A 26,242-nucleotide genomic window follows, 5' to 3' on the forward strand; every position below is an offset into this window, starting at 1 on the left:
TCTGAATTGAAAAGAGGCAGTCAGAAATACATACCAGGCAGTTACAGGTTAAGGATCATTTACATAAATTAGCAAATTTGCAAATGAATTCATCTAGTGAAAAGTAAGACACGGGACACTGCATTTTAATAATTGACATTCCACATGAAATGCAATGTTCTTGAGGAGGAAATTGAGCTCCAGGTTGCTATTAGAACCAGCGGAGCAGCAAGAGCTGGAAAGAAATGCCATCTCATATTATCCGAGTTACTGCTCCTGCATAACAACTATCTTCTGTTCTGATAGATTTTATTTTAATAAAACTAGTACTAGGATTTTTACAGAAGAAAAATCCAGTCATTGACAACACTGGTCAGGAAACAAGAATGAAGAAATCTTTGTGATCTGGTTCTAACACTCAGCTAGTAATTCATTATGCTCTAAAGCAATCTTTCTTCTTCTGTTTTATTTGGCAGCGAAATCTCCTTACTTTTCAGTTGTACCAAGTAGTTACAAGCTTACTCCAAAGTATGTAACACTGACAGAAAATTATAAATTATCTAATTTTTTTGTTCCCTGTCACAACATAGGTTAAATTGCAAAATAAAGATAAGTGATCCACTTAGCTGCTTCCTGCTGTCCTGATCAGTTTAAAAACACATTATGTTACAAATATTGTTCTTGATACAAAAGTAATGACTTTCATAAGGTGCTAGTCAGTCATTCAAAGTCACAATACTTTCATTGTATGCCATAAATACAAATTATATGCTCACAGAGAGCTGAAAGCAAATCTGTCCCTAGTAATGTTTCTTGGTATAATTTAAAGATTAACTAAAAGTGAACCAAATCATTCTTTCTGATACACTTTTGCCAAGATCACATAAAGTGTGTCATTTCAGTGAATGCCAGTAAAATTTCTCCTCTTGTAATATTCCTAAATACTGATGAGAGTGTTTGACCTTAATCTGACTATAGCACTGACATCATCCATAGGCAGTACTGTGTTAAACTTGCTGAACTGAAAAGATAAAGCAACAAACTGCTGCTGCCTGCTTATAATGTTTGACATTTGGTGGTTCTAACATCCTTTTTACTTCTGTTTTTGTACAATTTATTGCAGCAACATGGACAAGCTGACGAAGTTATCTTCCCCTTCATTTCTCTCCCTTGTTTTAGGAACTTGAGATATTTTAATTCCTGAATAGGTTGAGAAGTCCCTCCAAATGAATCAGCTGCATTAATAGTATTTATTTTATCAAATGGGTCAGCTACTCGAAACACAGACAACAGGTTTCTTACCTATAACATGCTTAGACTCATAAATGGATAGGCTGACATCCTTTCTTTCAGTATTTTGACGCACACCGCAGTGCATGTATACATACAGGTAGAGCAAGTATGTTTACAGATTGCAGTGATGCCCTGATAAGCAAAACTCACTGCCCTCACTGCCCCAGGAGCAAATTTCTGTAAGTCTCATGCCCTTTGGTATGAGGTCTTAGAACTGAGAAGTATTCTCCTGTACTGATTAACAGGCAGAATGAAGAAAGCTTCCATTTTTAACTTCATTCTTCATGACACAAAAATAACTGTCACATATTAATGGGAATGATCATGTGGTAGAATTATTTTACAATAAAGAAGAAAGAAGGCAGCTCTTGGACTTCTTTCAGAATATTCTTTCCCCACCAAAGCAGCACTGTAACCTAGGTCAGATAATCGACTGTATCCTGTGTGGACTAGTCAATAGGCTTTGCAGAAGCCCATAGCTTCACCAAATAAGACTTTACCTTTAAGAGTGCAGTGACAGTGTGAATACCTTTTCACCAGGGTGTCACTGATGGATCTGAGCAGCTTTTCATGTATGCGTGCTGCAAACTCTTTATATTTTTACATTCTAATAACAGTGAACAGCATAAATTATCTCTAATTCTTGATTCTGCAAGGAAGCAGCCATCTGGTCTAATACCACTGTGACAGTGATATAGGACTGAACACTCTGTGCTTGGTCTGCTGCACAGAAAAGGACAATAGGACATATTTTAAAATGTCAGGATACATCAGAACCATATTCAGGAAAGTTTGCATTTATGAAAATTGATAGTATTGGAGATATATCATGATGCAGATCTAATCATGGCTGCTGGTATGGTGAATTAAATTAAGAGCTGATTTGAATTTTTCTAATTAAAGATGTGTTATTCCTTCTCTCCTCATGTTTTCTCTTTTGGTAAAAGAAGCTTATTATTTTTAGGCAAGCTTTGTGATTCAAAGGGTTAAAGCTTTAGCAAAAAAAAACCCTGGCGTCAGTGGTAGTTTGACTGTCACAGTGCAGTATTCAGTGGGCATTTGTTTGGATTCCACAATCATTGCTGATGCTTGCATAATTGTTATTGTTTGAACTAGATAGACTTGGTAATAAGCTTACCCAGGTACTGCAGGGTAGGATGGCATGCTGGCACAGCAGCTCAGCAGAGCTAAGAGAGAGGGAGACCTAGAGAGCTCTCTCATCTGCCTGGTATCAATGCCTAAAATACATGCACTAAAAATAAAGGAAGGGCAAGAAGAAATTTGACTTATATGGGAGTAAACACACTTTAAAGGTAAATTAACATGAATTAGATCGAAACCTATCAAATCAGGATTTGCCCCTACAAATTAACTTCAGCTTTGCTGTAGTGCTTATTTATGTCTGTAGCTTGTTTATGTAACTTAGAATCAGAGAATTGTTTAGGTTGGAAAAGATCGTCAAGATCCTTGAGTCCAACCAATAGATAACAGCTATCAGAAGATAACTGTCATTGCAGGTGGCTAGCAAAGACCTGTCCTGAGAAGTATGTGTTTCTCAGCTTACTGTTGTACTCATTAGCACTACAGGATGTTCAACCCTGAAGTTTTCTATAACTCCCTCCATGCTGGTAACTACATCAGTAAGCTGAGAAACATGAACTTGTCAGGACAGCTCTTCTCTTGTTTGAAGTTTTTATAAAAGCGCCAAATATTTTTCAAGGCTCCAAGACATCAGGAACTCAAGAGTATCATTTCTAGGTGTCACATAGAATGTATTTGCATCATTAGCCTTGATGACTTTAAGAAACTTACTGTATTATTTAAAAAATAAACATGAAACAGTTCTTTTCACAGCATGAATAGTAGTTAACTTACTGAGGTCAAAGAGTTAAATACTGTAATGGGATTTTTAAAGGGACTTCTTAATTTTATGACCAATACTATAATTTGTAATTTTATGTACTAGGAGGGGCCATCAAATTCATACTCCAGGGTGTTAGCTGATCACAGGGATAAGAAACATTCCTCTCATCCCTTTTTTGCCATGTAGGACATTGCGTAATTAGCCAGCTGTTTTCTTTGATGCACCTAACATAGGCCACTGGCGAAGGCAGAATTCTGAGCTTGAAGCATAATTGATCCAATCTGGCTTAGTAACTCTTAACTCTATGTTCGCTTGTCTGATCTTAAAATATATTTTCTTCAGATCAAAGATAGGGCATTTTTGAGTTTTTCATTTTGCTTTCTGCTTACAAGCATGCCAGAGGTATACATTACATGAGTTCTTTCAGAAGGTGGTCCTTCTGGAGCTTGTGTTGGCATATTTACTGGCTGGAGTTGTCCAGTGCTGTGACTATCTTTAAGGCTCTATAGTACAGAGAAATATTGCTTGCAGGGCATTATTCTTAAGGATGCTGTATGCCAGTTTTGCTAACTCAGGTTGTCAAATGTTAAACCATGCTTGTATTGTTCAATCCTTCTTGCTAAGTGCACTTTCTCACTACCATAACATCCCTTAAGGACTGGAAGCTGTTTTCAGAGACAGTTTCTCAGAGGCAAGTGCAAACACATTATTCATGAAGGGGAAAGGAAGATAAACAAAAGCAAAAGATAGTGATCTTAGCCCAGCTCCTCCCTTTGCAGGGAAATCTCCTATGATACTTCTGCTTCACAGCGTCAGAAGTGGTCATACACTCTAAGTAAAGAAAGCCCACTTTCAGAGCAAAGTATGGAAAAGCGTGTAAAGATAGATCTAGCATCATTTTGCACACCAAATTTCTGAGCAAAAATGCAGGCTCTGGCTAGAATCTTGCATTTGTATGAAGGAAGAGGAAAGTCTGTGTATACCAGGAATGGAAATGGCCAGCACTTGCCTAAGTAGTTAGAGGTTTCTCCAAAGTTGGATGGAAAGTTAATTGATTTAACTTTGTTTAAGGCTTTATATCAGAGCTTGAGGGAATTAAAAAAGGAATGTTATCTTACAGTCATGATAAAGTTTCTGCAGATACTTAATTTTCTCTGTTAACTTTCAGATAGATCATGTAAAAGGCAAAGTTTCTAAAGATGATTGTTGGTATTCTTCTGTTACAATCCTAACTGGTTATAATCTAAATTCACACAGACAATAAGAAAGCTTGTTAATTCAGTTGATTTGTTATTTTATGCCTTACACGTGTCAAGTAACCAACTAACCCACTGGTCTTCATTCTGTTGTTCCTTTGGTGTTTCAGAACCAAAGTAAAATCTAATCAAATCTGTTAGAATCTGTGAAATCCTAAGCTCAAGCCACTTCCCATTTCTGGCAGAAAAAAACAGAAGCAGTACTTGATCCCCAAATCCCTACAAACAGTTGCAGTATAAAGAGTTAAAAAATGCTATCTTGGAAGCTAGGACTAGACAGGTATGGGATAAGAACTTATGCTCGTCTCTCCTCTGTGTATATTCTTTGATACCACCATCAGTGTCCTGTGTGTTTATGTTGAAATCAAGTTTTGAAAAATCTCTTGAGTTGATTTTCTCCTTCTGTATTTTACACAAGGATCCTCTGTGACCAGTCAGTGCACCCAAAGTTATGCCTGAGGTTTTCTAGGTCATTGTTGCTACAGACAGACATTGGGGAAGCCATAGTCCCCTTCTGATCCTGCCTCTGCTGGTTTCTGACCACCCTGTGAGCCCATTGAAAACACTGAACTAGCAGGAAACTACTTTGTCAAGAAAAACTGGATCATTTTTATTCAGTTTGTGAACTGAATGAGGTTACAGAACAAAGAGAGGTTGGGGATGGAACTGGGAGAAATTAGTGGGGTCTACAGCAATCTCTTTTGTTGACAGTTACAAGTTTCATAATTTCAGCCATGGTGTTTAGCATTACCCAAGACGTCTGGAAATAGAGAAAAGCAGTTACTATTAAATGAAATTACTTCTAAGATTTTGTGCTTTGATCTCATCAGTTTTTTTAAGACAGAGGTGGTCATGGCTCCTCAGATGAGATCCCTTGCTTCCCTTTCCTCTTTTCCCTTGAAAAGTCAAAAAGGATACTAATTTGTACCTGCACCCTCTGCTTAGCTTCCATTCAGTCAGGCCATGAACGTGCAACAGTGAGTGTTAATTTTGGATGAGACATCAAGCCAGGGTCTTGACTCTTTAAATAGAATCAAACTATGTCTGGGCCAAGACCCTGCAACATCTGTTAATCAGAATCGGGAAATGCTAATGAAATGAGAGCTTACAACAGAGGTACTTCTAACAGGTTGCTGTGTAACCAAGAGAGATCTGTGTTATTTGTCGTCTTCTCTGAACTCTTTTACATCTGGATAGAAGTTGCCTGTGTTCATTAGTACAAATTCATGGATAGTAATGAACCAAAAACTGGCAGTTGTTTGTCTGGACAGTGCAAAAGAGTTTGTATGTGCTGTTCATTAGAATTTCTAGAGGTTTTGTTGCAGAAACTCAAAGCGTGGTCTGTATAACAAAAATGTTCTTGAGTAATTTGTGCAATCTGTATATTAATAGAGGGAATTTGACCTCTCTTTTTGAAAAGCCATCACTGTAGTAGTTGGACTATTCATTCTCATGTGTTTATTTCTGTCTTAGAAACATGCCAAAGAAAGAAAAGAAAGAAAAGAGAAAGAAAGAAAGAAAAAGAAAGAAGAAAGAAAGAGAAAGAAAGAAAGAAAAGAATGAAAGAAGGAAGGAAAAGAAAAAGAGAGAAAAAGCAAAAAGAACTGACAAAAAGAGAAAGAAAGAGTGAAACAGAGAGAGGACGGAGGAAAGACAATTCCAGTATACTTTCTAGTAGTTTTCAGCAAAGGACTCTAATAATTAGAATACCAGAGGAGGCATGCAAAGGATAATTACTTAAGAAAAGCAAAATGCTGCAACATTACTGTAAGCCAGAGGAAGAAGGCTATGAAATGCTGTGGGCACCTACACACATTGGGACAACTAAGAAAGGTAGGTGACCATTTACTGCTTTGATACCTGCTTCACTTAAAAGATTGAAAATGGTGGGGGGTTTAAATCAGAAATACAAATGACACATTTTTCTACGATACTCTGATGTCCTGCTAGCAAGTGTTTTCCAGTCAATCAGTCACTCAAGTAGTCAAAGTCTTTAACCACATAAAAATCTATTCAGAACAAGCTTTATTTACAATGGTGACCTGGCCAGGAAAGCTCACAAACAGCAATATGTAACATCACTTACAGACATACAATCACTGTTGTATATTACTAGAAAGGTCCCAAACATATCACAAGGCATAAATCAATTATATAAAATACCACAAACATCAAATAAACCAATAAAAGAGGGAAGGTCATAACACCACCAGACATGTCATGAATAACCGCCACAAACATCAGCCAGTGATTCATCCATGGTATGAATAAAAACCCAAAAGATATACAAGCAATTCTTGTTAGATGCTTTTGTGTCTGTTAAAAATATGTTACTGTCTTTTAATCTTACCTATTTTACATTACTTCTATTTATATTTCACTAAGAGCATCAATTTTTTTAAATTCTATGTTAAATAAAATTGGTGGGGAGAGTTGTTGCTTGTTAATAAATGTGCATTTTAGCAGGTATGTTTTGCTTAACAATTCATTGCATATATTTCCATGCTTGCTTATAATCAGTAATACTTTGCATTTGGTAATACAGTTCACAATATTATTATAGTGTGGTCTAGTACAGGAAATTGGACATAGGACACAATGGGAGGCAGAGTTTAGTATCATTGTCATTGTCATGTTTGTCTGTCCCCTCCACCCCTGCCGTGGGATATGAACATAATTCAAAAGCAACTAGGATTTGAAGAACGCTACCTCCAGGTAGTCAACATCTCTTGAGAATCTGCACTACTATTTGTATATTAGCAACAAAGAAGGCATATAAAACCATCATTAAACTTGGTCTTTAGCAAGCTGAGAGCTTATACGTAGAACAGCCTATCTGCAATGATTAAATGTGATGATTGCAATCAATCAATTTTTAAATGCCAGATCATGGTTTTCTTAGTGTGTATGTCTGTATAACTTATTCCCAGAAGTCCATGTTAAATGCCTACCAGTCTGAAGGGGTCCTGTTCCTCTATATTGCAAGTGTAATAGACATTTGTATTTTTGCAAGGGCCACAAGAGTTTAACCTTCACAAATTCTTCTTTATTTGATAGGTTTTGACGCATGGTTTTCAGGTTGCATTCAAAGCAGCTGCCTCATCTGTCTGAACGAAATTTTATGAAATAAATAATATAGACTATGGCAATTTCCACCCTCTGTTTAGTACTCCCAATTATTCGACATTAATATAATGTAAATAAACATTACCTTCAATCAAACTTGACAGAAAATTAGATAGCATGTCTCATCAGATCCCGTTCCCAAAAGGGATGTCTATGAGCAACTCATAGCTTACAAGGTGGTCATAATACTGTCCACTATTTACACTCCAGTAGTGTTCAGCTGGTGAGACATCAGTGAGACAAACCTGCTAACTTGGAAACAAAAGCATTTTATTGCTGAAAATGAGATTTGCATTTAAAACTCCTTTATAGCTAAACTGAATGTAATTGAATGGAGAAAGTGAGTGAAAACCTTTGGCTTATTTATATACATCCTCTGCCAGACATGAAGTTTATTCTGAAATTTGCAATAAATAGATCATCCAGACTCTAATCTAGATCTCCTGCTTTTAAGCTGATGATATTGGCTGAAAATCAGACTGCCGTCATTTCAGATTAGTCATTTTTGCTTCATTGATAACATATGCACTTAGAAGCAAGTTCTGTGCATTTAAAAAAAAAAAAATCCCACCCTTCTATGCATGCATTTTTCAGATATAGACCCAGCTAGTATATGCTAACACCAAGCAATTTGTTTTGCAGCATGTCACATAATTCTCTTTTTTTTACACCCAATATCTATGATTAAGAAATGTAATACATACTAAGAAAGTCTTAGATAATTTACACGATGCATTAAAGTGTTTTGCATGAGAATATAGTATGATGCAGACAGGAGAAGAATTATGTCTTTCATTAAAAGGTTTGCAACTCAGTGTGCTATGATATAACTATAGCAGTTTTTCTGTCTCAGTGAAGGTTTTTTATTTTAAACACTGCCTTGAAAACCAAGGGATGCATATGCAATAGCACTACTTTGGCTATATGTTTTAACTTAATATCACCTCTTGGTAATTACACACTGTCAGTTTACCTGCTGTCCCAGGGTTATGGGTGAACAGCCATGCTGTCGCTGTTCTTCATCTCTCTGAATCTTGATGTAAGCAGTAAAATAAGATGGCATTTTTTCATTATTTAACGTCTTAAAAAAAATCCTAGTTCAAAGCCTATTTGAAGCAGTTCATCAAGAATGATATACATTAAGGTCAGGATTAAAAGAAAACCAATTACATGGAAGAAATTTTATTTTTGCCACAGTTCCTTTATGTGCAAATTAGGATGTGTATTTGTTGCCTAATTTAGAAAGCACCAAAGGACAAGTTACAGGGATGTAAAGTAGCCTTTGGAGTAGTTCAGCATTTGTGTTTCCTGAGGAATTTAGGCAGCGGAGTGGTGCACTTCACAAGAAGGCTTGTGTTTGGGGTGAAACTTGAACATAGCTCATCATGCTTTGCACGTCTGAAAAAAAACACTTTAGGTGTAGACTAGCAGCTTGGAAGCTTTTCTGGCTTGGAGTAATCTCCAAGTGTGGCAGCATGTGTATAGGCTGTTCTGCGTCCTATTCATACCTTGACTGTGTTGCTGACAGAATAAAAGACAGAGCTGTAAGCTGATGCAGCATTTTGAGGCTGACTGTAAGAACAGTTTACAAGGCAGAAGAGGTTTCAGCTCTTTGCTTTTCAGAGGCGCTGCAAACCGTGCTTAGAGCCTTACAGATGTCTTTCTCCCATCCACTGAAGTTAAGAACAATTTGCTATGACCATTTCTACCTGTTTTCATTTTCTTACGTTGTGTTGACCAGTTCTTTGTACTTTTAGACTAAATATTTGTTTGGAATATGTAGCTATGGAGCTGTTCTTTCTTTCCATGTCAAAAATCTGCTGTTATTTTCAGGGAAAAAAAGGGATTGTACTTCTTTGTAACATCCAGACATCATAACCAGCATTTTATTGAGCCTTTATCTCAGCATGTAAATAGCATGATAGGTAGTTGTTTCACACCCTCCCCACCTCCATCTAGGTCTACAACATCAGAGGCTAAGTGGGGATATTTTGTTCCCTGCTCAATGCATTGTTTAGCTTGTGGTGCTTTAGACATAAAATATATTTGAGCTTCTGCTGCAAATAAGAATGGTAATACCTATCTAAGAATCTTGTCTATAAACTAAAATGATGCAGATGGAGTTTCACCTTAGGATAATTAATATTAGCTGGCATAATAGCTAATACCATTTTAGCTAAGTGGTAAAAAAGACTGCAATATCTAGTGCTCAAACATAGTTCCTCTGTTTTGCTCTTTCTGACTAATATAACACACAGATTTAATAAATCCAAGGTATGTAAAGGATTTTTCCGTAAGATATTCTGTTAGTATGTGGGCTTTGGTGAAATTTTTCAAGCTGTATTTAAAAACAAATTGAAGAAGCAGTAAATCTTTTGTTGTTTGGCCAGAGCTTACTTGTACTTTGTGCAGAAGAATAATGTTCTACAGTGAGTGCAAAACTGCCGACACTGAGAATCTGTATATCCTCCCAAGACCTTGTTTATAAGGACAAGAAAACTCGGCATGGCTTGTCCTGCACTGACACTTCACCTTAAAGGAGTTGTGTTTCTTCTGCATCCTCCTCCCCACAGACAGTGGCATGTTGGAGTCACAGCCCATAGGACTTGGGCAGCAGTGTGCTCCCAGAGTGAAGGAGAAAACCTCAAGGGACAGAGCTGTAACTACCCCCATGCAATACAGTGTACTCAGATTAATGACAGCAATATGCAGATTCTTGACTAGTGTAATGGTTTTTAAGGGTGTGGACATCTGGATGCCTTTTAATGTAACAGAGCGCTCAATTCAGTGATACCATGCCTCAGGACACCAACAGTATAGTGCTATTTTTGTCTCTGTCTTCCTGCTAACCGAGCTGAATTCCAGACTCCTGTAGTGAGGTCCATTGCCCTCACTTGCTGTCTAGTTAATAATTTGCTGCATGAATTACGAACCATCTCCCAAATGCTGTGGGGATCTGAAAAAGTGAGTGTGACACTGACTAACCTTTTGAAAATGTGGTGCGTTGAGCTCTGAATGAAAACTGTTATTATGGCAATTGGTGTATCCTGGGGGCAGGGGAACTCACAACAGGCTGTTGCTGCTCTTCAAGGAATGGCCTTGTGGAAATGTATTTATTTCATATCCAGTTAGCTCGGATGAATAGTAAATTTTCAATCTATTCAATCTTCCTTCAGCTCAGATGTTTGGAGCAAGTGAGCCACAGCTGATACTTCACCTGATGTAATTCTCCCAAGACCAGGGCTCCAGACCGAGGGTGTCTCTGAAATCACTGATCAAAAATTAGGAATTAAAATTAAGGTCAACCAAAGGAAAACTCCCCATGGATCTTCCTGAGTTCATCTGTGCCACACAATGTCTTAGTGATGCCATGTATCTTGCTCTGCAGCAAATTTGCATGTGATCAATAACTCTTACATGCTGTGACTTTCAACAGTAAAGACGGCTCACAGCAGAAGCCACTGGCAGCTGAATTTTGAATGTATGAAGTCTTACATCCTACTAATCACTACTCCTCTCTGTTGCCAACATGAACCATCTAAAATGGGCAGTCAAATTCATTGGAAGCTTCTAATTTTGATATCAATCTACCTTAAGTCAACAGCTGTGTAATAGAGGTAGTAGTGCCTGCTTACCTCAGAGAGATAGTAGGATAGATGCTTCGCAGTAAATAAGTGCTGTATTGATAAGGACCACAGACATTCACCTAATAAAAGGAGGACTTATGTCTTCAGAACATGCTTTGAGTAGTGCATAGGAAATAGTTCATGCGTCCATACACTGGCAATAAGGGGAAAAACTGATGATTCAATGGCTTCTTATTTAATGGTCACTGCTCATCATGTATATTAAGTATTACCACATCCAGGAACTTGTCTCAAAAATAGCATGCAGTCATGTAACTAAACGCTTTGGTTCAGTGCATACATGCAAGAGATTTGAATTAATTTTGTACAGACTTCCATTATTCTAGCATTTCCTAACTGTGGCATGCTTGGCTTTATAACCTTATTAATGTTCTTTAAGAATAGCTGTGGTGCAAAACTATAGGAATCATTAAACTGAGAGGAGAAGATGGTTAAAGTTTTAATTTTTCAATTCAATTCAATTAAAATTCAATTAAAATTCAAACATTTCTATCAAAATTTTCAGACCAAACTTATATGTTAGTATTTGCCATCCAAGGCAATGAGTATAGGGTCAGGTAAAAACAGTTGTCGAAGCAGATATCTCAATGAGTACAAAAAATATCTTTGTACATTTTCTCAGTATCAGAGAATCTTGCATGTGATTGGGCCTTTTTTGATATTTTTTGTTTGTTTATACTGACACACACAACTTCTGGTGGCCTGTTTCTGTACTCTGACATGACAAAAACTCAGAAGTGAAATGAGGATGGGAACAACCCAAAGAATATTGCAGGGTTACTAGCCTGCATCCTAAAGGCCCAAAACATGACATTTCTCTCTCTCCAGAACATGTCCTTTCTTTATATAAAGATATACATCTTTAGGAGATGCTTATTTATCTATAAACCTCCATCTTCCATAAGAAACTCTATGGGTTCTTATAACAATGTAGATACACCCTGAAACACCTGCCCTGTGAAAAAAATTGTAATGAAGTGACACTTCATTTGAAAAAAATGTAATGAAGTGCCACTCAAATTACACCAGCAGAAAGTTAAGATCTTCTGTGTGTACCATCAATGACATGCTGTTTACATCCTCAGGAAAACATTCCATACAATTAAAATATGAAATGTTAGAGATTTTCTTTCTTAGCCCAGTTAATAGAAAGTATATATAATCTAACATACACATATACCACTGAATGTAGAGGCCTGTTACCTCTGCCTAGTGCCAGCAACACCCACACAGTTCAGCTGATATTGCAAGTGGTTTTCTCCTTAAATCTGCAGACCATTATGAAATGTCAGGCTTCCTGCTGGTGCTCTAAGATGGGAACCAGTTGCAGAGACTGGAACAAGTAATATAGCTAGCCTAGCTTACAGCAGTGCTACCAGAAGTGTTTGCTTTTATTTACTAAGAATTACTTACCAATTTCACGTAAACCCTGTTTCACTTGTCAGTGAAATGGTGAATCAGAGTTGAACATCACATGAAAAGAGACAGCTTGTCTATGATTTCCAAGTTAATATGTTAGTTAAATGGAATGTGTCCAATGTTACTCTGATTTAAAATAATCTCACCCCAAAGTGATTCAAGTTTTTAGTGTTGCATATTCTCATTCAGCTGGTGCAGAGATGTCATTGTCACTGTGTGGCAAGTAGGTGCTCAGCAGTAGTTTTGCTCTGTACTTCTCTTCATTGCTATCAAGTTTCTACACACAAAGAACTGCAGAACAGGTTTTTAGTTTGCCTTTGTGTCTAGAATTTACATATTAATTTGAGCTGTAAATTATAGAAACATGCAAATTGTACAGTATAAAACCATTAGATATACTGAGTTCCACAGCTTCTAGTAACTTAGTTTGTATAAATAGAAAAACTATTTTTAAGTGTCAGAGAAAATTACATACTGTCTCAAAAACCGAGTATTATGTCTTCAAGGAGTAGTTACCGCGCGCACTAAAGGATACAAGAAGCTCTGTTCTTTCATTATATGAACAGCTTTTGAAAATTATTTGCAGTACCTCCTGATGTCATGACAGAAGAAATAAAAGGGTCTGTTTCTGAAAGTTAGCAATGCCTCTTGGATCCTGAGTTCTGTACTCTAGTTCCTAAAGGTTCTTAAAGTCTCTTAATGTAGTTGGCTAGGTTGGAAACTGGAAAATAAAAGGTTGATAATATAATAGTTCAACCCCTCAGCTTTGCAGCTTGTACATGAACATGTATGCCCAGGAAGACTCTCCTAAAACAGCTGCCTTACACCCCCTAAGGAACTCAAAATACACTGTTAGAATTTGGTCTCCTATTTACAGGTAGGCCATTTTCATAATCTCAGGAACAAACATGCTGGTATCTACAATTATATTTTTTTAATAATGCTTATTTTTAAGATTTAAATTCACATAAGCAAGGGCAGAGACTCTATTTTATGTTGGCATCTTTTTTTCAGTGATATTACAGTGTATTGAATGTAGCTATGTGATCATGATAAACATGACTCTCTTAAAGCCAATGGGAGCCTTTGATATCAATAACCTGATGATATCAATTGCCTTAGCAGAGATTAAGTGCTTTGTTAAAGGCTTGTTTTTAAAAGTTAATTCTTACTTTTGGTACATTCTGTTGAAATTTCCAATTCTATCCATTTTACCATGTGAATTGAGGGTGTGTTATAGCAACAGAAACTATTTGAGTGCTACAACAGAGGGGTTTCGTCTTAGAACTTCAAGCCCAAGTTAACAGAACTTCTGGAAACTAAGGAAAGTACAGTTCTAATAACTACCCTGTTTGTTCCACAGTAAATATACCTGCCTGTTGGCTGAGGAATGTGCCCTTAGACTACTGAGGTTGAATGCATCTGTTCTATTCCTGCAGAAATAGGATTCCAGAATTGGAAGTCTTGCATCCACGAAGGTGGATAGCAAAATTCCTATAAATTCCAACAGTCAAGGATTTATCCACATACTTAATCTCCAAATGGGAGTTTAACTGTAGTCTCTGACACCATCTACAGAGATAAAAAGTACCTCAGAGTGGGATCTGGATTTTTTTGCCATATACTTTAAACTTTTATGCAAAACATACTGATCATAATTGAAATATGTTCTTTCATAAAATGATTTTACCCCACTACCATTTATGCATCTGTTTCAGCAGCAGTGTGCAGAGCCATTACTAAATAAACAATCTCTAGGCTCCCTGTAATAAATTTTACACAGTTCTAATCTTTTAACATTTCTGGCACTGGTATCTTTAATTTTGAGAAAAACAAGGTTTGCCCATATTTTAAAATAACGTGGCTAATTTACTAAATGTGTAGAATGAACAGCGCTTATTGTTAAGCTTTAAATTGACTTAAAGAATGGCAGAGAAAGAGGTTTTTATGTTAGCATCTTTTTTCCAATGATATTACAGGGTACTGTAGCTATGTGATCATGCATAAACATGACCCTTCCAAAAGAGGCTGCTGGCCTTAGAAGCAGTTCTTACTACTGAAATTATAGAAGCTTGGATGGCCAACAGTATCAAGAAATAATTGCAACTTTATCAGGCTGTTCTCAAGTAAGTGCTGTCACTGCCTGAACCTGGTGATAAATTGCATTGATCATGTAGGTTACAGAACCCCTATCAATATCAAAGGAAAGACATTATAGTTTGACAGTGGTGTCTCCATTGTCAACTTCTGGAAGTATTGTACTGTACTACATAGAATGGCTCATTTAATAACTGTTTATAAATTAAACAAGCAGAAAAATTATTCCTAGCTACTTAAAATACTTGCAAGAATTCTTAGAACGCTTAGTTAAGAGACACTTCAAATTAAGTAAAAGTTTGAACTCCGGATACTGCAATAATCTTGGCCAATATTATTGCAAGTAATGAATTGGTGAATGTGCACTGTAGGAGGCAACATCAGACTCATTTTTTTAGGAACAGTTATTTGTATGGGAGGGTCACATGCTGTATATGTCATGGTCAGTTAATAGCAGCTACAGAGGAGTTTCCAGAAGCTGTGTGGAAACCCTGGCTTCAAAACTGTCAGGAATTTTTCATATTGTAGCAAGATTCTGATGCTGTATTCACTTCTTAGCTGTGTTTTAGGATTGCTACAAAGCTTTGAGATTGAACCTGCAGTTCTAATATTAATATGAATGGTATGTCAGGAGGCTGTCACACTGGATGCTGCTATATACAGGGAAAATGTTATGTGAGAGTACTTTATTAATTTTAAGCAAAAGGTGGAATTCACAGTGAAGTCAAATCTTCCCCATAGGCCAGGCTGGTAATGTTCTTAAGCCTTAAGGAAATCTTTTCTCACCCCTCCTGATGTGAGAAGCTAGCCAATTTTTTTATTTTTTTGAAGTTATTCTTAGGAGGAAAATTAATGATCAAGTCAGAAATTTTCATTTAGAAACTTCTACTTTCTTAATATGAGAATATAAGAACATGATGGGAAGAGTTTTAGTTTAAAAGTAGCATGAAGTGAGGGTAAGTATTGCCATTAGTCTAGCAACATTTTTTCTTCTGTACTCAGTATTGATAAATACAGAATAGACTCTTTTGCACTCAGATCTGTGAGTAGAAATTGACTCTTTATAGGGAAAAATCCAATATCCAGGTCCTTGTGCTTCTTGTGCCTAGTAAACAGGAAAAGTTCTGTGTATTTTGATACAGCTTCCCTCCACACCCTTTTTTAATTTATTCAGTCCCGAGTCTTAAGAAATGTGTCACTTGGTCCTTGGCCCCATCTTAGCTAGCTTCAATGTGGAGAGCTAGGGATTCAAAATAAAGTGTCTCATAGGTTATGTCTGCTAACAAATTTCCACTAATTGACATCAAACTGGTTAATTTCCATATAATAAGTGTTGATTGATTCAAGGGCTTGACTCAGCTGGCCAAGACTGTCCTTACAATGATCACTTACGCGCTACCTTTTTGGAACACAGTGGAATATTTAAGGTCTTGCCAGCTTTCAAGGATGCTGGGAGTTGGAACAATGTTTTTAATCTTGGCTACTAATTACGTGGCAAAGGTATAAACTGGGCTTTGCAAATCATTATTTCCATTAGAAAGGTGTTGGAAGCAATTCCACTGAGGGCTTCCCTCCTATTTATGCAGCTGTTATTCCCATGGGAGGAGGCCATTGCAGTCGTGGCTGAAACATGGGCTTCTGTTCTGTTTCCACAGCACTTGGAAGAAAAACAAAACAGGACTAATGAAAAACACACACGGGAAATGCTTTATTATTTCATCATCCTCACCTACTGAGATCTGGCACCACTCTGTGTTTAGGAAGAACTTCTCCCGCCCTCTCTCTCTCGCGCGCAGTGTGGTTGTATAAGGCTGACACTCTGTCATTTCCTGTCAGATCATTTCAGAGGAATTTGCTCTTATTTCCTCCCAGCCTCATCCCCTCCTCCTGGCCTCAGCCTTGGCTGCATGCCTCAGCAGCCATGCTGTGTTTACTTAACCGCATGGAGCGTTGGGCTGCCTGGGCTAGAAATGCTGGGGCAATGCGCACACACGCACATCGTGAGTGAGCTCGCAGGAGTTCACATTCACACTCAGGAAACAGACAGCAATTCTTTTGTGAACAAAGCATGCAAGGTCCAAAGCCAAACCTTATGCAGGGTCTTTGTAGACTGTAGATAGGCGAGTTCTAAAATTTTTCATTAAATGTGGACAAAAATAATAGATTTTTTTTGGCCTACAATCTCTTAAGTGAATTTCTCTTGGAAGATGCATTTCACGTGTTCAAATTAAGGTATATGCTGAATTAATATGTGTATCGTGGTATTCATAGTACATGACTACAAATTAGTTTGACATTCAAATAACCTGTTAAGATTAGCCAAACACGCCTGGCTCCAAGATATGTACCTACAGCACTGCATATATACATGGTTACTGCTACTACTTTTTCTACTTTGGCATGCCTGTAACAGACTGGATAGATTAGCTAAAATGTCCATGCCTTATAAATGGTGTAAAACTATTCTAGCACCCAACAATGGCGTGAAAATAAACCATGCAGAAACAGGACATTTATACTTGAATGATGTGTGAGCTTTTCAGTGGGTAAAGTGGTCACAGTTCATTGTTTAAAAAAAGTAGTCTTAAGTCACTAATAATGTCCACACCAAGATTTATGGCAATGGAGAAAAAGAACTAAGTAAACTATCTGACTGAGAAGTCATTTCTTCCTTCCCTGGCAGCATAGGATTTGTTTAAACACTGTTAGGAGAAGGCTAATTAAAATAATTTTGCCAGAAGTCTGGGAGATTGCTAAGTCCAACACCAGCTCAGTGCTCTTGATCTGGAATGACAACTTGTTTCCTAATATAAACTAGAAGTTTCTTCCTGGTACTGGTAGAAAATTAGAAGTCAGACAGAGAAATAACTCCCTTTGACATAGTTATAACAATAACCATTATTTTGAGTAGAAGTCATAAAAGAAATGATAGTTGACATTTTATGACAACATTTAAGTTTTATTTAATATTGTTGCTGGTATTTATTTAATTTAAAGCTAATGGGCTATCTGCCAGGCCAGAGCAAGAATGAATAGTTTCTACTTATGATAGATTTTTCTTGTCCAGAATACAGTCAGAGTTTAGAGTGAAATCATGCAATCACAATCTGTATAAGATATTCTTTACTTTCATTAGCTGGAATTAATGTTTAGTACATATCCTTTTGTAATCCAATACAATATTAGGCAAACAATTGCAGGTTTTCATTATATGATTCATATTTTATTTGCTTTCTCAATTCCATTGTACATTTAGTAGAGAGAAATAATTGATACAAACAAGAAAATAGCAGGATTTTATTTCCATTTGCTGAATATCCACAGCATTAAACCTTAAAATCTAATATTAACACAAAGTTTAGATTTTTCCAGTTTCTAAATTTATAAAATGGGAGTTAGAGAAATTCTCAATTCCCAAGCTAAAATTAACGCAACAATATTAGAAAGTTTACCCATGTGTCTGGAAGTGTGCTATTAATTTTGTGAAATAGCTATGTCAGGTAGGCACAGGTCTTTCTTTAGTAAACCAATCTACCAAACAAGATACTTTACTTTTCCTGAGTAATGATGGTAGAAATATAAGCACTTCTGTATTTTTTCCATTTTTAATCATGATGTTTTTCTTAAGTCAGAGGTACTGTCATGTATGGTTCTTTGTTTTCAGGACTATTTCTTTATACTTTTAGCTTTCTTGAGTTTTATATTCTTATATTTCTAGGTCCTTCGTAGTGATGATTGACCAAAACAATAAGTAATCTCTGTGGAGATGTTCTAAACAAAAAAAAAACCATTATGTTGTTTAGCTCTGGATTTACTTTTTTTAAAAAAGAGAAAACCTAAGGAATGTAAGAGTAGCTTGCTATTCATAGTAAAATGGTATGGAAAATTTAACACTAATGCTGACATCTCATCTGAATATGATCCTGCTCACAACCACCAAGAAAAAAGATTTTCTTAAATTTTACTCATTACTTAAATGTATTCAGGAATTCTTTTTAACTCTGGTGAGTTCACTGTGTAGAATTTCCTGTGAAGTATCCATTACATGGTACTCAAAGTCTGAGCTAAGTTTCTTAGAGGTGATTGGACAGGGTGTAATACTAACCTTGACATTTTATGAATGCTGTCATGGACTGTATGGTCTCACTGTCTCCTTTTGAAATACTGTGTTTCTTTCTTGCTGGAGCAATCTGTGAGAAGGATGAAAATTGGTTATTGGTGCTGGGAGCTGGTCAAAGGCATTACAACACAGAAAATTAGGATGTTTGAGTCCACTGTCCTCCTGCAAAACGGAAATATCCATGTCATTTTTAACAGATGCTTGTCTAATCTGCTCTTAAAAGGCTTGCAGGGATGGAAACTCCTTATCTGCAAATTATATAAAAGCCTAAAAGCCTATTTAATAGCTACAAGATACAATATTCCTTTAAATATCAGGTTTTGGAAGAAGAGAAGAATTGAAGTCTTCCAGATGGAGAGAGATCACTCAAGAATTTGCTGAGGTTGCCAGAAAAGGACTTTCACTAGCCACTAGTGACTAGGGCCTCAGAAACTGTAGGAAAGTAGACCAAAAGAAGGTGGGATTGAAACACAGTACTGAAGGTCAATAACAAAATAGTTTCTAGGAAGTGTATCAGAAAGAAAAAAAAATTCCAAGGCGGTAAGAGAGCTAGCCTAAGACCATGATGACTCATTCCTCTGAAGCCTCTGAAGACCTTAGTTAAAGTTGAAAGAGGATCTACTGCAACTTTCTATAGTAACTTCTTACATGGTATTTTTTTCTGTTCTGGGAACTATAACTAACAGTATTTTGGCAGAAAATACATGTACACTTATCATGACAGGTTTTATGACAGGCTTTATGACTTATTAACCAGAAGAAATAGAATGACTAGGACAGCATCTACAGCAGCAGAAAAATTGGAAGATTGCTTTACTGGGAATACTTCTTGTGATCTAGTATTTTCCAAGGAAATGTTATGAGACAGAGGGATAAATTTCATATCTATTTTGATGCACAGTCTGTAGATGAAATCTGGGATTGTACTGCTATATTACAAGTATTTCATTATTATTATTCTAAAAACCTCAGTCAGTATATATCTGCATGTATAGGGCACGAAGTAACTGTATTAGCACTTGTTCACCTAAGGGTGACCTAAGAGTCCAAAAAATTTCTCTTCAGAACTCATATACAGAAATAAGAGGGGCTGTTAGACCTGACAGCAAACAGAACACAGAAGTAGAAATATTTTTAAAATGCACACCTTGACAAAGATTTAAAGGAAGTGAAAATGCATATTCAGGCAGTAATGTTGAATATAATGTTGTATCATATGCAGCTGGGAGGAAAATAGGAAAGCTGTTCTTTCCTACATAAATAATCCCAAATTCTATTAAGGTTCCTGGACAACAAAGAAATATGATGACTTTAATAGTACACTTCAAGTCCAATCATCAAACTGAGCTCTGCACCATAGACATGCTGAGATCCTCCAGTAAGCATAATAGTGGCCAGCTCGAGGAGGGATGGAGTGGTCCCTTTGTGAATGGTGCCAGTAGGAACAAAGTATGACTGGAGATGGAGGTAACTGTTGGGATGGTCAGGAGCAGCCTGTGCTGCTGTGGATGAGATCATATGTGGATGAGAGATCCCACATATTCTCAGAACAATTTTTTTGAATGAACTGGGTGCTTCAGCAATCCTAAGGAAGATACTTAACAACACATTTCTATAAGCCTCAGGAGATATAGGTGAAGTAATACAGAAGATGGAGCACAAAGCCCAGGATTATAAACTCAATCAGTCTGCAGAAGAAAATGTGACCTATACGGCTACCAAAGCATTTACAAAGTTCTGTCTAGAGAACCCAAACACACCTAAAACTTTCTTTCTGACCCTTATGGAGTATTATAGTAAATATGGTAATGGTGAGTTTAATCAAGGAATGGCATTTTTGGAAGTAAAAGTTCTGGGTGGGCACAAGGCAGCATTTATATTCGGGGATTCTGCAAATGGCACCTCACGCTTTGGAGACAGGGTCTGTGGACGAGGGAGGCCCAGCGGAGATGATGTGTTATCAAAAGCTGGGAGCAGAAGCAACCCAGGCTCTAAGTCAGGAGAGATGCAGCTGTCTAATTAATCCTCTTCAGATAAGTATTCAGAACATTTTGCCAATTCTGAATATTAGAATTTCAATTATTCATTTTTATTTGTAAGTGCTGACAGTGTGCTAAGTACCACAGTAGAGAAAGCCCCTCATAGGAGAGGTTTCCAAAATACTTTATTTTTTTCCTGGAGTTTGGCCCAATGCCCGTTAGTAGCCAAACTGTGAGACGATGCTAGACACAATGACATACTGTGCTCATTCTCCTCTGAGAAAGATGACGGATGATAATGCTTATGAAGAATTTCAGCTCTGTTACGTGGAGACACATATATGCACAGACTGCAGGGCCACGTGTCTTTTGGGAAAGAAGCATGCATTCAGTGTTTTTCAGTGTTGAGGTACTTGCGTTAATGACCTGACCTTTGGTGGTAATATTCACATGTGTAAAACTCACCAGGAAATAATCAGGAACGCAAGATAAAATCTTGATCCCATTGGAGTAAAGAGGAATTTTCCTTTTGAATTAGAAGTTTACAATACCTCCATTTTTCTAGGTAAAGAGCAGTCAGCTTTTTGTTCTGCTTTTGTGTTATGTCCAAAACCTACAGCTGTAGTCAGTAACTCTCTTCTGCCAACTTATTAAAAATAAGCTCCAAAAGAAATCTTATCATAACTGTTTTACAACCTAAAACTTCACATTATTTCTTGATCTGATTTTTTGAGTTTGAACTGATCTTTTTAATTAAAAAATTATATCAGAATATTACTGAGCAAAAAATATTAAAAGATCCTTCTTGTTCTGTCTCATTAATTAGTGGTTTAAATCTAATTCCACTGAAATCAACTGAATTATATCATTCTAGGTAAAAGAGAATGAGAATCCAGATTCGAGCATTTACAGAAAATTCAGTTACATACTTATCTTTATGCGATATAGTAAACTGCTGTTACCTTACCTAGTAAAATTTTTAGCACACACATAAGCAGGTATGTTTCATCCATGCCTTTAACAGGGCAAAGTGGTGGATATTTTTAACGTGTTTTACTTCATTGGATTTGAATAGGGTCTTGTTTTTGCGAAATCTGGCTTGAATTCAAGTTAAAACATTGTTTGCTTTCTTTTTTTGTCTTCCTGCCCTTAACTATTCCTTTGCAGTGTGAAAATACCACAGCCTATGGTTGATGTCTTCATCACAGTGGAATGCTTTTAAACTTAATGAAGAGTTGCAATAAATCAGTACACTTCATTCTGCTTTCTATCATCAACACATACATACTTTCTTAGGTATTATTCCCCTCAGAGAGTATTAGAAATCAGTAAGATGCGTTAAAAATAATTGCTATTAACTTTGAAAAGGATTGTACCTGGTATCATAGCTGGTAGCTATCTTGTCTCTGATGAAATGACATTTGTACATTATCCATTTCTGAATTCCTCAGAAGAAAAAAATATTACACAGCTTACGGCATTTAGCCATAGCCTTGCTTTAGGATGCTGAAGTTAAGCATGTGCTTTTTGTGCAGAACTGGGGCCTTAATGGGATGACCAGTTCAACCAAGGACTTTATGTCATCCTATGTTTGCCAGGCACCTACTACAAAGCACTCAGGTACTGCCGGACTCTGTAATGACCGTAAAAATACCATGCTGATTTTTATTTTTCTGATGCTTCCTAGTTCTAGATGTGGTAAAATACTCCAAGGGTAGGACTTTTTTTTCCCCCTTCAGTTAATGGTTCAAAACTTTTTACCCAAAACCCAGTCTGCAGGGCTATGAGGGCACTGCTGGGCCTGTCTGTCCCTGCCAGCCCGCAGCCCAGGACCCCACCTCAGCTCCCCAGGGCCAGCAGACCCTGCCCCCGCTACGCCACTGCAGGGCCAGTCTCCAGCTCCCTACGTGCCCCACAGTGCTGGGCCCCATTGTGGGACCACAGCCCAGCACAGCCCAGGGACGGGGTTGCCAGGGTGCCCCCCCAGCAGCCCTGCTCATGGCTGGGGGTGGGACGGGAGCCTCTGCCCCCGGCAGGGCCCTGCCACAGCCAGCCCCGCTCATTTTGTGCACCACCCGTGCAGCTGTATGCAACTGATCTGCTTGCAAGTAATTCTGTCAGCGTGGCTGCAGACCGCTGTCAGGGCTCTGCAGGTCACTCTGAGGGAACACTGCTCTAGGGAAGGGCGCTCCACATCTCATCTCATCAAGTACAAAAAATGGGCACAAATAGGTTAAACCCAAACCTTGTGGTTTACATCTCTGGAGAACTTTGATTCAAATAATAATTTTTCAGTCCTCTGTCTACAGTCGTGCAAAACCACATCAGGTGGCTCTGTTTCTTCTTGGCTGCAGCCCTTGCAAAAACTGGATCTGCCAGGAGCAGGGAGCAGAGCAAGTGATTCTGCAGCTAGTGTTAACTCCCAAATTTGCAGTCTTCATATTCTTCAAAAGGCTTTGATTGTTTTCTGGGCAAACACACAAGTCAATTCCTATACTATTTGAGTTTGGTTATCCTTTTTATTTTTTTTTTCCCACCAATGTAGTTAAATCCTAGTTAAATGTACTGTACCTGAAACATGCCTTTTTAACTACTGAGAGCAATGGGTAGGGCAGGTTATATTTTACTTCAGGCTTTGCTTCTTAAAGGTAACAAGGAAACTAATAAAGGGCCAAGATATTTGTGTAAGCAATACAAAAAGCCAAATAATGAGAGTGTATTCATTATGACTGAGAAATTTTTACAATGTATTTGCTTATAGGGTTGTCCCTAAGCAAGGTTACTAGCATATTAAGGAGGTTACTATGGAAACAGTGAAACAGGGTTTCATGGATTTCTTGATTGCCCTTCTCAGTTAGACTTTATTATATTCCTTGCTGAAAAATAAACTATGCAATCTTTACAAATAAACAAGTCTCTCTTTGTGTGTAGTAGGTATTTAAGATTGTAAATAACTTCTTCACATCTTACAACACGTTAGAAGTTCATGTAATGGTTTATGTTCCATGAGGATAGAGTATATTTTGTGAGATTTTTTGGTCTAGAAACAAGTTTAATGCCACCTTTATTGGCAGAGAACTGTTAGTATTCAGTTTTTCTGTCTTTGGGCCCCGAGTAATAAACCTGTAGTAGAAAGACACCTGACTGATAGGCAGCATAAGATAGAAAATACCTTAATAAAGCTTGAATTAAAAGCATTTTTTAAAGAATAATAAAATGTTAAAATAGCTATTTATAAAAAATTGTTTCATGTTGTTGTGGTTGAACCCTAGCTGCCAACTGAGCCCCACACAGCCACATGCTTACTCCTGCCCAGTGGGATGGGGAAGAGAATCAGAAAAGTGAGAAAACATGTGGGTTGAGATAAAGACAGTTTAACAGGTAAAGCCACAAAACACAAAAGCCACACACACAAGCAAAGCAAAACAAGGAATTCATTCACCACCCCCGCTCAGCAGACAGGCGTTCAGCCATCCCCAGGAAAGCCGGGCTCCATTACACGTAATGGTTACTTGGGAAGACAAACGCCATAATGCTGAATGTCCCCACTTCTTCCCCCAGCTTTACGTACTGAGCATGATGCCGTATGGTATGGAACATCCCTTTGGTCACTGGGCTCTACTGTCCCGGCTGTGTCCCCTCCCAACTTCTTGTGCCCCCCCAGCCTGCTCGCTGGTGGGGTGGGGTGAGGAGCAGAAAAGCCCTTGACTCTGGGTAAGCCCTGCTCAGCAATAACTAAAGCATCTTCTCTGTTATCAGCACCGTTTCCAGCACAGATCCAAAACACAGCCTGTACCAGCTACTATGAAGAAAATTAACTCTATCCCAACCAAAACAGGACACATTTGTATTATAAACATCCCCCCGAGGATGACACTGGAGCGATGTCCACAGGACACATTCCACCCATGAAATGGGGTGACCCTCAGCAGATTCTGCAGGAGTTCAGCTAATGTCCAGACATTCTTCACTGGAGGCAGATGCTTTTGAGATCAGATCAGATTAAGGCCTAAGTCAGTAACTTTGCACTTTGGCTCTGAAGTGGGGACCTTAGAATTTACTTTAATTGTTTAACAACTCTTTCTATCTCTCCTGGTTAAGAAGACATGCTCAAAATATGAATTTACAGTAACAGATACAGTTTGCTTAAGTGTTGAGACAGCCATAGTTCATTGTTGTATTCCCAGTCTGAGCAGACTTTGCCCCTTTTTCATGGAAAGAAAATACATGCTGTATGGCACGTAAGGCTGGCCTTTCCTCAGTGTGGTTTGGAGGCAGTTTGTGAAATTAGATTTTTGTATCGCACTATTCCCTGCAGTGGCTCTGGACTCACATAGCATCAGGAGTCAAGCAGTTGAGTAAGTGGGCCAGATGTTGTGTAGGCTCCATCTATCTGGTTTCAAAACCAGACGAAATATAGCCCTGAGTAACTTGGTCAGACCTCAGAACAGATCCTGCTTTGACCAGAAGGTTGCACTAGAGACCTTAGGTCCCTTTCAACCTTTTGTTATCTTATCAGCCTGTGTTTTGAGCCTGTGTTTCTGGAGGAAACCCTCCCAAACTGGACATAAGCAGGATGTCAAGCTACGGCTTCACCAAGGAGTCTGTTCAGATGTCTCCTCCACTCGTTTTTTCTCTACTTTGATATCAAAAGTCTTCTAAAAGATAGTTAGACCTTTGAGTGTAATGGGAGCAGGTCACTCCTCTCAGTACTTTTGAGTACTGCTCCAGAAAAAAAGTACTGCTTGAAATTCTTTGAGATGTGAAAAGCAGCAGTATATTGAATTAGACAAACAATGTTTCAGGGTTTTTTTGCTCCTTGTAGTTGTAAATGGAAGTTGAGAAATGTTGCTGATTTTCAAACAGATTGGATCTACACTACAGCAGTTTTGGAACTTCTCAGTGGGTTAATGTTGTTTTAATGATGATTGTCAGGCACGTCATCTGCCCTGTACAACAGACAAATTAAGAGCACTTTTTCATATAAGGAAATACTCAGAGAAAACTTTCCACTAATAGTGTTAGCTTTGAAATGGCTAATCTTTCTTTTGCCAATGCACAACATAATACATAAGCGAAAAAGATTTCCAATTGTCTGCTATTAATATATGACATGGATTTGTTACGTTTTGCCTTGGGCTTAACCAATTTTCTCTAAAATACATCTAAGGCAACATCTAAGTTCATTTTGGGGTTAGGAGGTTTATACTTTATATATGCTAACTGAGATACACTGGTTACCTAAAAGTTTTACAATTAGAGCTTGACTGTCTGTGGGCACTGAACCAGATCAGCTGCATTGGTTCACTGCCCAGTAGTTTTCACGCTGAAATATGCAAGTTGCTTGTTCATAAAAGAGATGAGAGAACAATCTGCTGGCTTTGTGTAAATCCACCATCAATTTACATTGAAACATGGGACTTTGCCACTAGCTTGCTATTCGTTTTTGTACAGAGATAGCT

At 37.7% G+C, this 26,242-nt stretch overlaps 1 long non-coding RNA gene across 1 annotated transcript in view; it reads left to right on the plus strand.

Moving 5' to 3' along the window:
* Positions 1–5,872: 5,872 nt before the first annotated feature.
* LOC114016841 (uncharacterized) overlaps positions 5,873–26,242 on the plus strand; it is a 180,723-nt gene continuing 160,353 nt past the window's right edge. The window contains exon 1 of the long non-coding RNA XR_003561556.2: positions 5,873–6,225. This is a non-coding gene — a long non-coding RNA (uncharacterized LOC114016841). The remainder of the gene's footprint in view (positions 6,226–26,242) is intronic.

This window comes from Falco cherrug, chromosome 8 (assembly GCF_023634085.1).
Source record: "Falco cherrug isolate bFalChe1 chromosome 8, bFalChe1.pri, whole genome shotgun sequence".
Taxonomy (NCBI): Eukaryota; Metazoa; Chordata; class Aves; order Falconiformes; family Falconidae; genus Falco; species Falco cherrug.